The sequence below is a fragment of the Malania oleifera genome, chromosome 6 (assembly GCF_029873635.1).
Source record: "Malania oleifera isolate guangnan ecotype guangnan chromosome 6, ASM2987363v1, whole genome shotgun sequence".
Classification (NCBI taxonomy): Eukaryota; Viridiplantae; Streptophyta; class Magnoliopsida; order Santalales; family Ximeniaceae; genus Malania; species Malania oleifera.
In genome coordinates, this window is record NC_080422.1 from 33,355,447 (window position 1) to 33,361,446 (window position 6,000).

The following is a 6,000-nucleotide window of genomic DNA, read 5'->3' on the forward strand; positions in this document are numbered from 1 at the left end:
TAATGGATAAAAAAAAACTTATTTAAAATGCTCCCACATCGATAAGTTGACTAGCGTTAATTTTATTCATGTTATTACACAACAAATATTTTTAAACACGCGAAACACTGATACTAAATATAACGATTTAGGTCCAGCTTCTAGGAGATATTATATGTTTTGACCTAATGACTTCACGATTTTGTCCTGTTAAAGAAGTTTAACCTAAATCATTTTTACATGTCTAAAATCTTCGAGACACACTTTTGATGTCTGTGGGATCATGACACTAATATCAGTTGATTAATTAAAATTTTGGACAGGCATGGGAGAGGTTCTAGAACCAAATTTAAATAAAGTTATTTTTTATCCTCTGCATTATATAAATTAATAAAAAAACTACATTTTTAATTATCTAGCGGTAATTACACTTTTTCTTATAAATAATTTAAAATTTTATATTATAATTATTCTATTATTATTAATTAGCGGGCATAACTTTCATGCTTTTAAAAAATTTATCTAATCATTTGTTTAAAAAACAAAATCTAGTTTTGTAATTTGTTCATATCACACTTTTTGTTTAAAAAAAAAATTATAAAATTAATTACAAGCACAAGCATAAGATTTTCGTTTTGGAATTAAATTATATATAGCTGATGATGATATAGCCGTCAACTAATCAACAAAGAAAACCACGTGATAAAAGAAAGTAGCCGAGCCGACAGTGCAGGACACCGCTGGCGCAGTGTGACCAACCCACTTCCTCCTCCATTCACCATTAACTTTATTTTAATCAATCAAGTATATATATATATATATATATATATATATATATATATATATATATATATTTGTGTTACAAACAAGCTAAAGTAAGCTTAACTTGGACCAATTTGATCTTGACGCTACAGCTTGAAAGAGAGCTTGAGCTCGAAGTTCTTATTAAAGTTTGTTGTTTGAACTCAATATTCTAAATAACTTGAGTTTGACTTGATTAAAACTTGTTTCACATTAATTAAATGAGTCAAGCTTGAGTGGGGCATGAAATTTCAAACTCAAGATCAAATGCTCCATATATTTTCATTAATTTTAGAGGCAACACAATGTAAATAGACACATCGAAGCACGCATACAACCATTCAAAAGCATGGTAAAACAGAATGCAATTAAAAAAAAATAACAGAAAAAGAAATAAAATAAAAGCACAAAGGTGCATGAGCATAGTACATAAGCAAAAGAGAAAGCGTATAAAAATATCCCAAACATCTATTCTATCCTAATCAGAATCCGAATTAGAATCTAAACAACACAAGGAACAAGATGAGGCTATTGCTCTAGCGGCATCTCGGTCCTGTGCCATTTCCTCCAGAAGACGACGCATTTTAAGGGTAAGAGGGGAGGGTGGTGGTTCCCTGTATGGGCGTGGCCTGAGGGCTTGAGGCAGCAAATGGTCAGTAATGTCCGTCGGAGGTGGATTATCGTAATCATACGGCATGGTTGGCCTAATCATACGAAACAGTACCGAATGAGCCGGCATGTCCTCTGTAAGCCTTCGGGTAACATTCAAGGATTGCTCTCTACTAGGTGGCGCAGCAGAACGTGCCAGGGCAATTGCACATCCTCAAAAGTCACCCTTGGTGCTCTCGTATCATCCGAAATCCTTTCGTGCTCACTTAGTACGGCTCGACCTTCGGAAGAAGACTCTCCCCTTGGCAGGACCTAAACCCTCTGCTACTTTGAGGTTGTCCGAGGCTCCATTTGCGGAGGCATTAGCCAATAAAGAGGAAATCCTAAGATTTAAGTTCAAAACAAAATTTTATTTTTCAGAGGGGTATACTTAACAATAAAATTAGGAGAAAATATTCATACCTACTTATTAAAAAAGTTCAACATAGATTTAATTTTAAAACTCATTTACGAAACCAAGTAAAATTATTAGTTACTTGTTCATGTGAGCACTTCATTTTAATATATATATATATATATATATATATATATATGATTATAATATATTAATTCATAAATAATAAGCTAAACATTTAAAATGTTTAGGGTGAGTTTGATGCCCCTATTTTGTCTTATCCTTTTTAAAAGATAAATGTAGGTCTAATTTTGGTATATTTTATTTAGTTTCTAAAAATCAACTTTTAGTTTTTTAGAAGTTACATAATTAAAAATTGAAAAGCTAAAAGCTAATTTTTTCACAAAAAATTTATTTTTTCTATTGTTGTCCTTTTTTCTAACACTATAACATGGTCAATGTCTCAATTATATTTCCTATGGTTCCATGGAAGAGCTTTAATGTGCTATTACTTGGTCATGAATCATGATGCAAAATCATAGCATTATATATCATTTCTAATCTCAATATAATATCACAGCAACATTAATTATTGTTAATTTGGATATAATATTATTAGTGCTCAGACATCATTAAATTAAACCTAGAAAAGAACAAAACAAATTCACGGAAAATAAACACTATTTACATCTTTAAGCAAAAACCTGTATTGTAAAAAGAATTTATCTCTAGATTAGTTTTGCAATTTCAACTTCTTTTTCATCCAACACAATTTTTAAATCTCATTTCAACAATCAAGCCAAAAATTCGATAAACTTAGCACTGGAACTTGGCAAAGAGTTGTAACTCCTGAAATTCAAACATAGAAAGAACCTCTAAAAAGTAAAAATAAATGAAGAAATAGAAAAACAGAAGCAAAAAAAAAAGAAAAAAAAATGCAGTTAACATCTTTGCAAGCATTGAAGCAAAATAACATTTACTTGCAAAACGACAATTTTTCCAATGTGCTTAAGCCCCCAACCGAAATTTTTCCGTATACAAAAATAACATCAAATTCTTCAAATCAAACATATCTGCTTGAAGGCTAGAAGGATTCCGGCGGTGGATCTCCTCGGCGAAGGCGACGGGGACAGACCCGGAGCCTCAGCGGCGGCGACGAAGAGATGGCGACACTGAGAGAGAGAGACCAGAGAGGTTGAGAGATATGGATAGAGTAAAAGTAAGAGAGAGAGCGAGAGAGAGAGAGAGAGAGAGAGAGAGAGAGAGAGAGAGAGAGAGAGAGAGAGAGAGAGAGAGAGAGAGAGAGAGAGAGAGAGAGAAATCAGAGAAAATGAGAATATACCTTGAAGGGCTTCGGCGGTGTTGATCTCCTTGGCGAAGGTGATGGGGACAGATCAGAGCGTCAGCGCCGGTGGTGAGGAAGAGAGATGGACAGACTGAGAGAGAGAGACATCGAAGAGACGAAGAGAGATTGAGAGATTGAGAGAGACAGAAGAGATGAAGAGAGATGGAGAGATTGAGACTGGAGGGAAGTGAGGAAGCTTGGAGGGACAGCTAGATTGGGGAACCCGCGTGTGGCTTTTCAGTGTAAAACTATTAGTGACGAATCTTAAAATTCGTCACTAATAGTGTTTAATAAAATATTATTTTTTTTTTAAAAAATAAAGGATGTATTAGTGACGATTCTCAAATCTATCACTAATAAGGGGCCAATAGTGATGAATTTGTATATTCGTCACTAATAGTCTGAAACAATTTTTTTTTTTTTTTTAAATAAGGGAAGTATTAGTGATGGTTATAAAATCCGTCACTAATAAGGGGCCAGTAGTGACGAATATATAAATTTATCACTAAAAGTCTGAATTTTTTTAAATTTCTTTTAAATAACGGAAGTATTAGTAACGGTTGTTAAACCCATCACTAATAATGAGCTAATAGTGACGAATATGTATATTCATCACTAATACTCAGAAAAAATTGAAAGGGAAATATTAGTGACGGTTTCCAAATCCCTCACTAATAAGGGGCTAATAGTGACAAATCTTCACATTCGTTACTAATACTCTAAACTAAATTTTTTCTATTTTTTTTAAATAAGTGAAGTATTAGTGACGATTCCAAAATCCATCACTAATAAGGGGTTAATAGTGACGAATCTTTAGAATCGTCACTAATACTCTGAACTAAATTGTTTTTAATTTTTTTAAATAAATGAAATATTAGTGATGGTTCCCAAATCCATCACTAATAAAGAGCTAATAGTGACAAATCTTTATATTCGTCACTAATACTCTGAACTAATTTTTGTTTTTATTTTTTTTTAAATAATAGTAGTGACAATTATTTAATTGTCACTAATAAATGTCTTTTAGTGACGGATTTAATTCGTCACTAATACCGCATAAATTGTCGCTAGTATTTTCCCAGGATATTTTTTGTGGGAAAAATGGTTTCCCGCTGTATTTTTTGGTTTTAGTGATGAAACTATTAGTGAGGGTTTCAAATTTGTCACTAATAGTTTCACCGCTAAAACCCAGTTTTTTTGTAGTGTATGAAGCTAACCCCTTCCAACTTCCCTTCTTGGCACGTTGTTGACTCTATGAGTCTGATCTCGTTTTGATTATGACAAAACTAATGTTTCTCACTTGTGCACTGAGCTTCTTGAACATGTTCATTCTTAGCATGCACTGATGGTAGGAACTTAAGGAAGTTATACGGACCTTGAAGATCATGTTCCATATATGGCATCTAGAGAAGCAAAAGAATGAAGACATCTCTGTTATTGTAATTTGAATTTAATTTTACTTGGTCTATAATATAACATGGTCTGTAATAACTGCTTCACATGCATGATAAGACTAAATGCTCAAGAAGCCATAGATCGACCCTTAGGTCCCTACACATCAATTGCACAAATCCCCTAAAACTCACAAGTCATGTGTATGCAATCAAGGGGGGGGGGGGGGTGAACTTAAATAAAAAATAGGACCAATTTCTTAAGTTTGAAGGGCTTCGGGCGACTAAATCTAGCGCGTTAAAAATGCCTCGGTCGACCGAATAGGTAGAAAGTCAACAAAGTTGACTATGGCCCGTGCAACCGTACTTAAATGAACATATTGTTCACGATTGACCGAACATAAGGGGTGTCACTTTTTACCTCCCCCGGCTGCCCCAATACTTAGTTCAAAATACCTTAAGCGACCGAATCATCATGTTTGGCAGACCGAACTGTGAACCGGGCAACTGAACCTCGAGCAGTTTGGAAAATTGCCTTGGCTTCAACCAATCGAACTTAACCTCGGGCACCTAAATCCAAAACATAAATTTTCTATCTGTGTCTGTTCGGGCGACCAACCCTAAGGATCGGGCGACCAAATCACTCGGGTTGCCTTATTTTTAACTATAGTAATTAGGGGATAATTGGGTTAAATTACAACTAAACATTTTCTAATATTCCCAACAGGTCCCCAAAGGTCAAAATTCAAGGGCACCCTATATATACCTCTCATTTGACTCAATTATCAAGTGATTAGAAAAAAGTGGTAAGCAAATTTCCTCTCAAATTTTTATACATATTTTTCTATATACTTTACATTCCAAGCACATATTTTTTAATACTCTCTTTGATACTCACTTGAAAATATCTTTTTGAAATAGAGAGTTTAGTGCATCTTCAAATCATTCTCTTGGAAAATACTCTCACATACTCATATGTTTTGAAAATCTATTTTTGAGAGTTCCTACTTGTTTGATCTTTCCCATAATATTTCATATATAAATATTTGATTGGGAAGATCTTGTTTTTGGCTTGCTAGTCTTGGAATTCAAATTGCAAGACTAGAAAGCTTGAATATAATATTTGATATTGTTTTGCAAGCCTCAATCTAGAATATCTATTGTGTTTTACATTTAGAACATCCTTGAGATATTTGATTTAGGTCGTGTTAAACTTCTTTTGATTATTCGTTCGTTGAATATAATATCTTGTATCAATGGTTGTACTCTCACATAGACATACACTCTAACATCTTAGAGAGTTCACATATTGGATCTCACTTGAGCATTAAATCCATATCATATGTGAGTGCACATGTTTGGATCATATTGTTGTACAAATCTTCTTGTGTTAGAAGTACCTTTACTTGTATGAAAAAGCTTATTTGATTGTAATCCAAGCTTGGCCCGAGGTGGGAATTCTCCGCCTCGTAAGAAGAGTG